General features: G+C 51.8%; 1 protein-coding gene across 3 annotated transcripts in view; it reads right to left on the reverse strand.

Annotated features, from left to right (window-relative positions):
- LOC125346666 (biliverdin reductase A-like) overlaps positions 1 to 15,270 on the reverse strand; it is a 109,915-nt gene that overhangs the window by 78,638 nt on the left and 16,007 nt on the right. The window lies entirely within an intron of this gene.

Raw genomic sequence — 15,270 nt, forward strand, 5'->3', positions numbered from 1 at the left:
CCAAGTTCTGAGAACCTTGGTGTCCAGCCAGCCTGGGCAGGATAAGGTGAGACATCTCCAATTAGCCACCAGAAAAGCTGAGAGTCGAGCCGTGTTTCAAGTGCTAGAGTGCTAGCTTTGAGCAAAAAAGCTAAGAGACAGTGCTTAGGCCCCGAGTTCAAGTCCCAGGACCAGCATACATACCCACAAAAAGAAAACAAAAAGTTTAACTAGATGCTTCAGTTTTCATTGCTTTAATATGGTTCATCGTACATGCATCTAACTTGTAATGATTCACTCATACTTATAATGAGGGAACAAGGATATATAGTGGAGGTGAGCTTCTCAGGGCTTCAGGATGCTAAACGGAGACTGCAGAGCCACAGTATGAATGAGAAAGAGGAGTTGCACAATAAGCACCTGCACCCTCAGCCTTTGCAACCCTTGCCTCCTGAGCCTGACAACTGTGTATTTTCTTGCCAAAGCACTTCAGCTTGTGGCATGGTGGGTGAGCTGGCAGGGGCACAACTTTCTCCTCAGCAAGATGGGGTACCAATGTCCACCTCCCCAGTGTAGGAAAGAGCTCAGGGAAGGCAGGAAGGACTTGGTAGAGACCGTGGTCCCCAGTAGCTGCTCAACCGGTGCCTAGATGAAGACAGCAGTGTTGGCATCCTGGCCTGGTCATGGTCTCCTAATTCAGAAGGCTACATGTTTCCCCCTTTCTTTATTTGTGAACATCTTCAGAATCTTTAGTTTCTACAGATAAAACTAAAAAAGGGAATTCTGCTTCTTATCTCCTATAGCAAACCATTCCAAACAAAAACTAGCAGCTTTATATCCTGTATTAATAGTTTCACATAGGATATTTTGCGAGGGGAAAAGTGTCCTAAGCAAAATCATTTCCTCTCATGTGTAAACTAACATGTGGACTTGAGGAACTCTTTTCTCCTATACCTGGGCTCTGAATCAAAAACAAAGTTTGGCCTGAATATCTGTAACTAAAGAATAGTCATTGGTAGCTAAGGGTCTTGATGGAACTGTTTTAATGAAAATAATTGCAGTGAAGACTATAATGCTATCAGGACAAAGCCATTCTTGTCAGAATCAAAGATTGGTCAGACTTTGTCTTCCTTGTGACTTGATTTCTTTTCCCTTTCAATACTATGAGGTCATTCTAATGTGGTATCTGTAGATACTCAAAACAATGTCTTCAATGAGGATCCAGGCAGGACTTAATCAAATCAGTTATTTTGCTACCATAGCTTATAGGACAGAGGCAGGATGTGTTCTGTGACCAGGTAGCAGGGACTGCTAATGTAAAGTCAGTCCAGTAGGCAAGATACAGTGAAGCCACATTTTGAGAGGTCAGATTGGGAGTCTATTAAAAAGCTGCTCCCTGCAGGAAGACTCCTGTCACAGACCTGCAGCCCATGAATATACTTAACATTGTTAAAAAAAACTGAGCCATGACAGCAGAAAAACAATGCCAACAGCCCTGATCAGCACCAGTGGGTTGATGAAGTGGGAGGCCATTTTGATCGGGGGAGAGCCAGGAGATGGGACACAGCACAGGAGGCCTGGCTTAATGGCTTCTGAGCTGTCTGACCCCAAGATAGGGTCAGGTCACAGGGCAGGGTCACAGGAAACTGAGAGTCTTCCAAGGCACTGGTTTGCAGGGCCACACCCATCACCTGGGAGGTGGGACTTCTCCTTCTTTCACCATGAAGACAGCACCAGTTAAACCCTATTCCCTATCCACCATGTGGCCAAGATGGCACCGGGAGATCCAGCATCCTCTTACTTCACTAAGATGCTAGAGATTGAGAGAATTGCAGTTTGATGCCAGCCTTGGCAAATGGCACTGGAGATCTGGCTTTCACACAATCTTAATCACAAATGAGGTCAGGTTAGAGAAATTCTTTCCTCTCCTGCTTCAGGGAATGTTTTCATCCTGTTTGGAAGTTGCACTGACTGTGTGAATCTTCCTCCACTGTCCATTGAGATGACCCTCTGGGGTTCTCCTTTATCCCATTGGTATGGAAATATGTACTCAATGAATTCCTGTGGAATGTTGAAACTACTGCATTCCCAGGTTAAGAGATGAGGACCTGCTGGATGTTGTTATCCTCTCTTGATCTCCTGCTGGTGTCCCTTTGCCACTGTTCTGTGCACGATTCTAGGACCACAAGCCCTACTTTCCTTCCTTGTCATGGTTGGAGTTTGGTATACTGCGGTTTTGTCCAGAGAAATTCTGCTTTTATGAAGTCAAAGGAATTGGGAATGGCTCTGAAGGGGCCAGTCTAAAAGCCCAGCTGACTCCATTTTGACCCCAACCTAGAATGAACTCAGAGTCACCCTGGCTGATGTAGTTTTGCTCGAATTGAGCACAAACCAGAACATCAAGAGTGCGGAACTGCCCCAAAAGGGAGCGGCAATCATTTCCAGACACCTGGGCTGGCTCCTGGCAGTGAAGTCACAATAGGTGATTTTAAAAATAATTAACAATCAACTAGGTAACAGCAACAGTGCCATGGTGAAATTCTCCTAGTATGATTGTGATCAAAGGTCAGGCATAGCCCTGTGGTTTGTGTTTTTTCCCTATAAAGTTAGCCTGTAAGATTGAGTCAGGGTGCTCCTGTTCAGGAGTAGTCCTGGCCGGTCAGTTCTTTCTTGATGTTTGGTGCAAAATAAAGCTCTACTTAACTTTTGCATCTTATCAGACTCATTCCTTTGTTTATGGACTTAACAATTCTTGCTCCGGCTTTCTTTTTTTTTAAATTTAATTCCTGATTTTATTATTGTTGTTTTGGCCAGTCCTGGGGCTTGGACTCAGGACCTAAGCACTGTCCCTGGCTTCTTTTTGCTCAAGGCTAGCCCTCTATCACTTGAGCCACAGTGCTACTTCTGGCTTTTTCTGTGTATATTGTGCTGAGGAATTGAATCCAGGGCTTCATGCATGCTAGGCGAGCACTCTATCACTAAGCCACATTCCCAAGCCCCCTGCTCCCTCTTGAAACTGTTTAGAACAATGATTAGAACTCCTCTTCCTATAATTGGCATGTATCAATGAGGGCAACATGCCTTCACTTTTTAGGTCAGAAGGCTCTACACTGTTTCACTGAGGTGATACATAGTATTTCCTAATAGTGTTATGTTACACAGGGATTCAACCAGGGGAAACAGAGAAGCCACATCTTCAAAGTTTGAATTGGGAATCTTTATTAGAATGTTGGTGACTGCGGGTAGATTCCTTTCCCAAAGACCTACAGCCCTGAATGCAGTTAGCACAAGGCAGAAACCACATAACCAGCACGAGAAAAGTGTTATACGTAAGCAAAGCAAACACTGGGTAAATAAGACAGAATGGGGAAAGAAAAACTCAACAGGTTTTTGTAAACTGGTGAGGATACAGCACTTACAGAATGCTAGGCTGCACGCAGGTGGCCAATAGAGTTACAGTCTATCTCATAGTATGTTTGGACCAACCTATCATTCTAGTTAGAATTGCCGCATGGATTTGACATCAGGTGGATATGCCCACTCATGGGAGGGCACAGGTTCCCTTGAACCTCCCAGGCCTCAGATGGTCAATTTACGTAATTTATCATAATTAAGGGGAACTTCCCTGGATAGGGTGAGGGAGATATTAGTGAAGATGTGTTGGGCTCTGGCTATACCTTTAAGGGGCAGTCCAGTCCGGAGAGGCCTGCCTCTTCTCCTGCCCTGAGGCTTCATGGCTGTTAACCACTCCTAACTTCCCCACCCCCACCACCCCCCCACTCCCCTCTGGAACTGGAAAGGTGGCCCAAACCAGCCCCACCTCCCAACTGGCTTGGAGCACATAGATATCATAATGGTGCCAAGTGGAGCCCAAGGAGGCGGTTCTGTGAGCTGTGATCTCTGCCTCTGAGGGAAGCTCCATGACATCACTGTGATTAGCGCCAGGCTAATCTGAGCTAGGGACTCCAGGTCCCTCCCTTTCCTGCCTCCATTACTGTTATATAAACCCCTCCGCTGAGTTAAGCCCGTGGAAGTTCCAGCTTACCCCGAAACGCCCGCCTGACTCCCGAGTTGTTCTTTAAGTGTGTGAGGGGAGGAGGGGCGTCTCGCGACTACACACCACCAAGGTTTGCACATTGGGCTGCACTCCAGCTTTCTGCCCAGAAGGACGGGGCGGAACACGCGCGAGGGTGAAAGGGGTCCCGACAAAGATAGAGTTGGCTTCTGCTCTAATCTGAGCTGGAGTCAATCTGACACCCCTCTGCAGTCACTGATGGTGCTGGCCACATCTGACCTCCCTATTACAATCATGACACATCTGCAATCCAAAAAATGTCCTCCATCACCTCTAGAGTTCTCAGAAAGTCATCATCAGCTACTAGCTTCTATTAAGATATCAAGATTAGGTTATGTAGATCCAGTATCCATATTTCGATAGGACCGTTCCAGTTATGCTTTTGTGAGCTGTGGTAGATTGTATCTTCGAAGAATTATTTTATCTCGATGAAATCCCAAGGAAGGAGAATTTGAAACTTAATAACTTATCAGAGAAGCCATGTTCTGAGAGATCGAATTTTGGTGTCCTTATTGAAAGGCCTGGGAAGGCATAAGAGACTCCTGTCTCAAAGACCAGCAACCTGAAACAGCTTGCACCAAGCTTTTAAAGACAAAGCTACTTGTTGGGTGGAGAACAAGCCTCGCCGAAACAGAGCACAAGGGGTGGGGGACCTGTTCTTCCATACTCTGCAAGACATGACTTCAAAGCCTGAGAAGATATCATCTTAGAATTGGATATGTTTGAGTCTCTACCATTAACTTAAAACCTACAAAACCTTGCTCTCATAGAAAAATGGTTTAAATGGACTAGGTGTGTTTTAACTCAACATTTTAATCTAAATCACCCACCCACCCACCCTCCTTTATTGGTAAACCATGACATTTGAGGCTTTGCGCTTCACACACTGTGTTTGCCAGGATGCACTGGAAGTTGGTATTTTCTTCTGTTCAAATCTACACCAATGAGTGTATGCAGGCATCTGGGGTGAAGAGATGCAGCTTAGGTTATCTCCTCCTGGCCAACTGTCCTGAAGGTCTGGGGGCTCAGGAGTGGCAAGATTCCATCGTATTCTTGACGTATCTTTGACCTGTAGATGTTTGGGGCAGACTGGTACAAACGATAGCAGTGGCAGTAAGGACGGGGTGAGTAACCCAGCTGCACGGTGGGTGGAGCGCTGCTAGTCCCACTGCGGAGCCGGTCACTTGTCTTCAACTGGGAGCTGCCATCTCTGCTGAGCTGTCTGGTAGGAGCCTGGAGACTGAACGGAGAGGCTGTCTTAATTCCAGGGACTCCCTGAGCACACATGGCTGCCCCAGACCCCACTGCCCTCCCACCCCCATGCCTGAGGTAGCCTTCATTATTCTGCTCCCTTCCAAGTAGCCCATCTGCCCAGTGCTCTGAGGGCCACCATGTGAGCCCAATGAAGAAAGTGAGCTGGGCAGAGCTCAGGACACACAGCCTAAGCACAAGGTGGCTGTGTGGAAGTAGGTGGGATGCCGGGGCCAGTTTCTCGGGTTCGCTATGCCACCATGCAGACCCTTGTGATTCCCTTGCCCAGTGGGCCCAGGCACTCACTGTCTTGAGGGCTTCCTCATGAGAGGGCTCCACCTGGGGTTCCTGTCCAGGAAGCCTGCCCTGACGGGAGGCTCCAGCTCCATAGACAGCTTGGCACTAAGACAGGAAGTGGCTGTGAGGATAGCAGGCTCCACACTGGGGCTCCCTCCCAGGAAGCCTGGGGACTCAGGAGCCCCTGCACCCTGCCTTCCATGGGCCCCAGTGCGATGCTGCCTCAGGATACAGGCTGTCAAGGTTGGTTCTGGACATCCCCATGTTTGCTGCCCCCAGGATCCACTGCAGCTCACCATTCAGTTTCACTGAGACGTTTCAGATTGGTGAACCATGACACAAAGTTCACCTCAGGAACCACATGGAGCTCGTGACACGTGCCCTGCAGTTCCTTGATGAGGGACATCACCTTGAACTCCTGGTTGAGAGAAAGGCCAGGAAAATGATGGGCGTAGACCAGAGCAGGGTAGGCCAGGCCTACCCTGGGGTCTTTACCTGGGCTTACTCTCCTCTCTCTGTCTCACACTCAGTGTTCTCCTCATTTTTCTGCCAGGATGCAGTGCCCACCCCCAGGAAGCTGTCCTAGATGCCCCCTCAGGACCCCATGTCCTATCCTCTGTACCAAATATGGCCATCTTCAGAGGCAAGGAAGGACCTCAGGGGCCTGCACAGTTAGCCTCCCTGTGGTGGAAGGCTTCATCTTCTCACCTCTCGTCTTTGTTTCATGGATATCCAAGTGCCCTGAAAATCAAAGAGCCAATGTGTTTGGAAAATGGGGCTTCCACATTGAAGGCAGCCTGGTCACTTTGTGCCCCCAATTCAGGCCGGCAGAGGGCAGCATGGGTCCACACCTGGACCAGGGTTGCTCTCAGTCTAGGGCAAGGAGTCCCTGGGGTCTCAGGACAGGGATCTGACTGCTCAACTGTCTCTGGACATTGAGTTCACCCAGGCTTCCAGTGACAAGGCCACGCTAACCCCATAGGCTTTGTCACCTTAAAGACCTGGTGTCACATTCTCACCCTCCCTTACCACCCACTGAGAAATGTCCCCAAGTCATCAGCAACATTGGGTTATGGAAGCTTGGGGAATCAGCAGGTGGGATGGCTGTGGTGCTTGGCACCCTGGGGCTGGGGAGGACTGGGTCTCTTGCTGGAGGTCAAAGGGTCAAGGTCAGCAAGACACTCTTTTCCCCAATGTGATTTCCCAGCCCTGAGCCCCCTGCTCACTCACATTCTTGGAGTCCTTGTCTTTTTGCAGTGAGGCCAGGTGTGTGAGGATGGTGCCCAGGTGAGGGACCGTGCCCTCGGGATAGTCCTGTGGCAGTGGGTGGAGAAAGATCAGAAGGGTCCTCTTAGGCTCCTCCCTGGCCTCCCCACATTTACCCCATCCCCATGGAGCCAGCCACCAGGAAGATCTTGTGATACACAAGCTCATTCCCCCAATGATCCACCCTTCAAGCCCAACCCAAGGCCTCAGCCCTGCATGTGGGAATCACTCTGGGTCTGTTTCATTCCTGGGCTGACCCTTGACAGATGTGCAAGCTGTGTAGCCCAGCCCATCACCTGCCACTGGGGTGGCTGCAGCTCCACATGTTGACTCTGGCAACATGCCAAGTGGACGGAGGCCAGGTGTGATGGGGAATTCAGGGAGTGGGCCAACAGGTTGGCTGGGCTGTGGGAGTCCCCTCCACTCCTCCTCGAAGTGTCTGGCCTCAGGCATATACACTCACCAGTTCCTTCGGTTTCCTCTGGCCTCTCCTGAGTTTCTTCCAAATGGCCATATATTTGGATGGTCGCCCCTGGCAGGATTTCACATGCAGTTAGAAGACACTTATCCTCTCACCATCCAACCCTCCAGAGTCCCCACTTGCCATGTGTTGGGACAGCCACAGCCTTGTCTCTAGTATCTCAGGCTCCTGGTAGCCATCAGGACTCTTTCCTTGGGAAAGTCAGAGATTCGACCAAGGCCTGTCTACACTGTGGTAGTGGACATTTGGATCCCCAAAAAGATTTCCCTCCGGCTGCCTGGTCCCGAGGACTCCCCACCCCTCCATCCCAACCCCATGTTTCTGGCAAGGCCTCTGTCCTGGGATGTGGATCCCACATAGAATTAGAGCAAGGCATGATTGGCTGGGTATAGAGAGGCTAGCCTCTTCATAGGCCACCCAGTAGGAGGAAGGTTGATAGGAAATCCCAGCAGGATGCTGGAGATCTCCAATCCTGACAGTTCCTCCACCTTCAGACACCCAAGTTGGCTCCTCTTACACTCATTCACTGTGTTGCCAGGGTTGGCCTTTTGCTCCCCTTACAATATACCCCATACCCAAGCATAGAATAGATGCTTCTGGTTTCTTAGGAGTCATACAGAATTCATACATGATTCCCACTACAATTTGGGAAAGGGAATCAATGGGGAGAGAAGTCTTGCCCTACCTCCCCTGGACAAAACTTATTCCAGGGCTCACGGCACCTTGTAAATTGTCTCCTTGGAGAACATCCTCTTCAGCTCCTTGAAGACAGCGAGACTGTCCCTGGAGGATGGGCAGAGACAAGGTAAAGGTGGGAGAAGGAGGGAGAGGAGGAGTGTGAATGGATTTCCTTTTTGAGGACGGACTTTATCCTAATGGGGGAGGAACTTTGGGTGTGGCTCCTCTGGGGCCCTTAGGTCACATGGTCTGGAGCAAAGCCTTGTGGGAGAACCCACTGCCACCCCCCCCCCCGAAAATTCCAGAGTGTCTTTGTTTGCAGAACCCTGTACAGACTGGTGTGGCTACAGTGTCTACAAAGGACAAAGTCCACTGTGGCCTTGTGCCATATGTGACAGAAAAGGAAGCCGAGTCTAGCAGGCAAGTCCTGGGCCAGGCCCCAAGGTGTCTGAGTTGTGCAGAGTTGCAGTGCCTGTGCGGGATATTGCCATGGGGCTCCCAGAGGAGGGCTGCTAGGCTGAGGAACCAACACTTGCCCAGGAGAAAGGCACACCCACCTGGACACAGCTCTCCACGTCCTCTTCAGGCCTTGGAGAGGGCTGCTCTGCAGAGCAGAGAGTACTGCGAAGAGGGAGCAGACATTCCTCAGCAGATGGCACTCCTAGGGATGAGAAATGTGTGAGGTGAGCTGTGGAGCTAGCTCCCGTGCTCCTGCTTGGGCCCTAGGGCTGGGCCTTGTCACTGGGCTGAAGGGTGTGGTGCTTGGGGGAGATGGCAGAGCAGGGTTGCAAAGAGCCCAGGCCAGGGCAGAGCATGGGCAGGGCTTCAGGCCTCAGGCAGGGGGCTGTGAGTGAGCAGCAGCCTCATGGCATGGGTGGGAGAGGGAAGAAGGGTGCCTGGGCCCCGGCTGCAGCATACCAAGGCCACCTCTATCCAGTGTTCCACCACCTCAGCCCTCTCTGCAGCCTGTGCGCTGTGGTCCCCCAGACAGGTGGTGATGACACAGCTGGCCACCTGGTCGCAGTGCGTCAGTATGGCAAGCACAGTGGGTGCCAGGCGCTCCTGTCTCTCATCGTTGGGGTCTGCTCGTACGTAGTGCAGGCAGTGGTAAGGCTTGAGCTTCTTGAAGAGCTCCTGGACAGAGGAAGTGAGTGGTCAGTGAGAGTCTGCCCTGAGGCACCCAAAGCCCCTGGCTGGGCAGGGAGGCAGAGCTAGGGACTGGGGCTCAGGAAGCTGAGGAGTGTGTCTAGGGTTTCAGGAATCTCCAGGGTCTGCTTCTGGATCATTGAGAGCCCCGGGAATGTGGGTGAACCTAATGAAAGCATGGGGACACAGGAAGGAGGTCGCCCTTTTACTAAGGTGATTTCTTTCTGCCAACCTCAGGTGCCTCGGCCTGCACGCCCCAGGCAGGGCCTGATTTGACTTTCCCCATGCACCTCCCTTCTGTCTCCAGTCCTCTGGCATTTGGGCTCCAACCTCAGGCTGATTCTGTGTGTGCCAAGAGATGTCTAGAGTCATCAGGACCCTAGTGTGGGCAAAGGGTGCAAAGGCCAGGGGAAAGACCAATGGGACTAGGGTCCTGCCTGCTCCTCCATGTCAATCCTGGAGCCTTTTGGATCCATGTGGAACCTGTGGCTCCCAAGGGCCCTGTGGAAGTGGAGATGGCTTGACTGGGATTGGCAACCGTCAAGCTGGGATATGGAGGAGAAATCTCCTGGGCAGGGAAATGATGTGTTTGGGCAGTAGAGGTGGAAAGGAAAGACTGCAGGCCCACACCTGCCTAGCTCCTCACCACTGCCATGAGGGAGAACTGCTCTGCCTTCAGCTCAGGCAGCCACTCCAGCACGTGTGCTCGGGTCAGGTCATTTTCAAAATCCTTCATGGAAATCTGCGACGGCTCCCTGGAAGAAACCTGAAAATCCTCCAGGTCCAGGAAGTCCCTGGGAGCTGGCTCTACTTCAGCAGGCATGTCTGCCTCTCGAGCTGGAGGTGGAGCGGGCTCTGGCTCTGCAGCACAGAGCAGAGCAGGATGGGTCTCATCAGCCACTGGCAGGTCGTGCTGTGCATCCATGGCACCAGCTGCATCCGAGTCACCTCCTGAATCTGTGGCATCCATGTCTAGGTGTGCAGTTGGGATGGCTGCCACATCCAGGGTGGTGGGTAGAGGCTCTCGTGCAGATGGCTCTGGTTCCTCATCAGGAGGAGAAAGCCAGGCGGCCTCTCCAGCAAGGGAGCAAGACTCCTCTTGCTCCACACAAGGACCCAGAGCAGAGTCCAGTCTTCCATCGCCTGGGTCCTCTAGCTCTGGCCCTGTGTTATATGATGCAATCGCCTGGGGAGCCTCTGGCTGAACGGCACATGCTTCCAGTGCTGGAGCGCATGTTGCAACTGGTTCAGCCTTGCCCTGAGGTGGCTGGTACTTTGGAGTGCACACTGACATGGCCTCTCCTTCTGCATGGCCTGGGTCCTCTAGCTCTGGCCCTGTGTTATATGATGTAATGGCCTGGGGAACCACTGGCTGAATGGCACATGCTTCCAGTGCTGGAGTGCATGTTGCAATTGGTTCAGCCTTGCCCTGAGGTGGCTGGAACTCTGGAGGGAACACTGACATGGTCTCTCCTCCTGCATGGCCTGCTGCTTGTATTCCTGGCGCTGAAGTTGTTGGTGCCACTGGGCTAGGTGACCCAGGCACAGAGCTGCATGTCACCCCTCCTAAATCAGATAGAGGAGCTGAGTCTTGGAGTTTAAGCTCCAGACTTGGTGCTGGGGCAGGGGAAAGGCTGTGGGTCATGGACTGACCTGCAGATGGCTCCATCAAAGATGGTACAGGGGAGCCAGAATATCCATCTCCCAGTGGCTCATGCTGGAGCTCCACAGCATGTCCTGGAGCTGAGGGGGGTTCTGAGGCTGTACTCAGTTCTAGATATGACTGAGATGGGAGGATTGCTTCCAGGCTGGGTGTTGGAGCCAGTGCTTCAGGTGCCCATTCTTGTGCACTTGCATTGTCTGCAAGCATTGGGACTGTAGGCACAGCTGCAAGAAAAGATCCACTCCAGGACCGCCTTCCCCTCAGTCTTTCCTAATGCCAGAAGACCCTTGCCTCCCTGACAAGCACCAGTGCCTCCATTCCACCCCAGGGAGCCTTGCCAGGCTTCTTCAAGGCCTCTGGATTCCCTGGCTTTCTCTCTCTCTCCTGGGCCCATGGTAGGCCTGAGCTTTCTTCAAGTGGACAGAACTCAGAATCTCACAGCGGTTGTCTCCTGTCCAGCCCATGAACTCACCCTCCAGCTCAGGCTGCTTGGCATGCATGTGCTCCAGCTGGGTGAGCAGACGGCGGGCCTGACGCTCCTCCAGGGACCCGGGCATATTGTGGTGTAGGTACTGGACTAGCTGATTTAAGCAAGTCGCATCCTGTGCTTGAAGAAAGTCTTCTGGGTATTCCTTCATCCAGGAACCCAGGATGAATGAGAAGGCTCTAGTTGCAGGGTGGGAGGGGGGAACAGCAGAGTCACAGGCTGGACCTCTCCTCTCAGATCCCCTCAAGCACATGGGTGGGAGCTTTGCTCCTGAGCCTGCTCATGTCCATAACCCAGGGCAGGCCTGCTGACCTGGCTGGGTTCCAGGCAACCTCTACAGGAGGGTGAGACTAGACTTAGATCACAGGTGTGAGCACCACTCTCCCCTTCACCAAAGCCCCACACCCACCTCCATGTGTCCCTGGGTGCCCTTCCCAAAAGGTCAACTCTGGGCTGCGTGGTCCTGTTTCTTGGTACCCCCAGAACCCTGCACGTCCTCACTGAGGCACTTCCAGTATGCTTCATGAAGTCCTTGAGCCTTGTGTGAACTGTCTCTGTCTGACTCTTGATACAAGTAACACATCCTGACCCTTGAGCGCTCACTGAGCCCCAGGAAACCTACTGAATGCCCACGATGAAGCAGGGTGTGCCTCCCCCTTCTGTGTAGCCCTGATGTTTGCCAGGGCAGGCAAATGTGCCTGGGCTGTCCCGGTGCCAGAGGCTTCTCCCACTCTCCTCTGGCACAGAGGATCACAAACCTAGCTCCTTGTGTGGACACATTTCTGCCTGGAATCAAGCCCTCCTCCAGGAATCTCAAGTCAAGTGGGTGCCATTTGCCTTTGCCCAAGCCTCCCCAAGGCCGGCTCTCCAATGTACCCGCCCTGAAGACAGATGGTCTCCATCTTCTCCCAAGCCCACTCACTGTTGAAGCTGCTCCTGCGCTCCTGCCTCCTCATCGTGACGATCAGCAAAAGAGCCGTATCTAGGGGACACCACGACATGTCACTTGCACTGTGTCTGCTGGTGACATCTACACTTCCTGGTGGTCCCTCTGAGCATTGGATGGAGCTCAGGATGACAAGAATCTCCCTGTTCTTTCCACTGAGTGGGGCCAAGGGTCTGCAAATGCATCCCCACACTAGACCGTGAGCCCACTAGCTTCCTTCCACCTAGCTCAATGGGTGCAGGGTCTCTTCGGTGTCCCCATTGGGCTTCCCAGTGTGGTTTAGTTAGGTCAGGAACTGACCTCTCTTCATGAGAGAGGGGGCAACTCCCAGCAACACCCACAGTACTGGCTACCCTGGTGTGTAAGGCCAAAAGTGGGAAAGGCATGTTGAGGGCCCATCCCACTGCTCCAGCCTCAGGCAGTCTGGATGTTGGTCTTAGCATGCTAGGTCCTAGGATGCAAGTGGATTCACACTGGTACAGCCCATGCCGAGCCCTAGCCCCTGGACCCGTCCGAGTCAGACCTGGCACATACCGATTGAACAGTAGGCTCAATACTTGGTGGGGGGTTGAAAAAGTCCGGTAGGTCCCCAGAAATATGGGGATAAAGGAGGCATCGCCAAAGAGCAAGGAAGGCACCAAATGGTCGACTAACTTCTCCAACTTGCCTCCTGGAATATATCCTGCTTTGCAGGGATCTGAAAGGGTTGGGGCTAAAATCCGCCCATACTAGGGTGAAGAAAGGAGAAATAGATGAAACATGGAAACAACAGCACATTGGGCAAAGGCTCATGGCCATACAATGAAAACAGCCTGAGGCGTACATCTGCATGTACACATAGGTAAGCTCAGTCACACTCACACACACACACGTGTACACACCCATGTATCCACAGCCCCCACATAAATGGAAACACACAGGGGGTCTGAGGCTGCCAGAGAGTAGCAGGTGAGTGGAGTACCCCTCTTTCCTCTCCTCGGACTCCCTAGATTCACCTGTGGCATGCATGGTGGATTTCTGCACAGACGACTGGGACAAGGGATGACCCAGCATCGGCGAATTATATCAAATTCTTCATTTGGATTCGATCTGCGAAATACTGGGCAGCAGCAGGAAAACATGTTGCTGCCCCCAGTTTTCCTGACACAGCAGCATAGAATTGTGGGCTCTGCCTTGCCCATTGTGACATCACCTTTGGATTTGGTGTCATCACTGGAAGTCCCTCCCTTTGAGCCTCAGTCTCAATGGACCTCCTCAAAGGTCCACTGTGTGCTGTCTGGGCCCTCTGGTAGGTCAGCAGCAAGACCAGAAGGACACACACCTGCACACACCTCCCCACTGTCTTCTGTCCATGGTTTGGGGGACACACTGACTTGGGTTGAGACTCAGTCACTTCATGCAGTTCAAATGCCTTCCCAGGCACAAGTGTTTTTGCTTCACAGGAGTCCCCAAGTCACCCCACTTCCTCCTAGTGCTTCCACTTAGCATCCGTTTGTTTGGATGTCCTACGCTGAGTAGGCCCCTACGTCTATCCTATGATTGCGGATCCCAAGAGTTCATGTCACCATTTGCACTGCACTCATGTACAGATGAGGTTCCTGTACCTTGTGTCCAGAGAGAGAATAAACTGTAAACCAGTTGTGCAGGCCTCTCATTCCCACAGTGGGGAGACTGAGGCAGGAGGATCCCAAATTCAAGGCTAGGTTGATCTTGCAAGAGTCTCAAAGTCATGCAAGACAACAATGAACCACAGAAAAAAGGGGGGCCGGGAGTGTGTCCTAGTGGCAAGAGTGCTTGCCTCGTATACATGAAGTTTTGGGTTCAATTCCTCAGCACCACATATATAGAAAATGGCTAAAAGAGGTGCTGTGGCTCAAGTGGCAGAGTGCTAGCCTTCAGCAAAAAGAAGACAGGGACAGTGCTCAGGCCCTGAGCCCAAGCCCTAGGACTGGCAATATAAAAAATAAAAAATAAAATAAAAACTAAGAAAAAAGGGAAAAGCAAGACTTGAGCTCCACATGGGTGTCAGGAATTCACAAGTGCAGACACAGACAAGGACTTCTATATTTGGGAACTTTCCCATGAGAAACTCCCATGTTCAATACACCTATCTATGGAGAGATGTACAAACAGGACCTCATAGATATAAACAGGGCACAATAGTGATGTACTCCCATCTACAGAGACACAGTGGTGATCATGTGTATTCCTCACATTCATGCATTGTAGTGAGATACTGAATTCAGCTCTGCTTGCTGCAAGGTCTGGGTGCTCAAGAAAGGATGGGTGAGTGTTGGGAAGCAGAAAAGAATGGGCTGTTTGTTCAGTGTTGTGTGTCCTCAGCTCTCCACTAATCTGGAGAGAGAGGAAGTGTGGCAGCGTGGGGACCAGGATTCTTTGGGGCCATTCTCAGGGCTCTTTCTGTGGGCTGAAGGAGTGAGGACCGAGGGCATAGAGAGACAGTGATTTCAACACCATGACCACTGAGGCAGAGACAGGAAGTGCACAGAGGGATCAGGCTCCTGCAATGAGGGCAGCTTAGCTTCTAGGGTTGAGATTTTCTGGTGCCACTGAGCATGGGGACAGGTGTTAGAGAGAGGCTAGATCCAGGTCATGGGGCTTGGTGATGTGGAGAGAGACAGGAGGCCTTTACTTTTCAAGGAACAGTGGATTGGATGAGCATCGCCACCCTGGGGCATCCTGGCTCCGGATTAAGACCCCTGGCATCCTTCTTCCCCTAGAGTCCTAGGCGGGGCCTTTCCCTCGGCACTACATTCTCCCTTTCACCAGATGTCACAGTCAGTGCTGAAGTATCTGATGATGGCAAATTGTACTCACTGCCACCATTCACACATTGAGAACCAAGGTAGTCTATGTATTCAGCCTGACTTGGATCCAAGGTACAGGCATTTTCTCAGGAAAACCCAAGGCCACCCTCTAACCCGGTGTGCACCACCATCCTTGGGACTGTGCTGCCGGTCCAGCCACCCAAGGCGCTAAT

This window comes from Perognathus longimembris, chromosome 2 (genome assembly GCF_023159225.1).
Source record: "Perognathus longimembris pacificus isolate PPM17 chromosome 2, ASM2315922v1, whole genome shotgun sequence".
In the NCBI taxonomy this organism is placed as follows: Eukaryota; Metazoa; Chordata; class Mammalia; order Rodentia; family Heteromyidae; genus Perognathus; species Perognathus longimembris.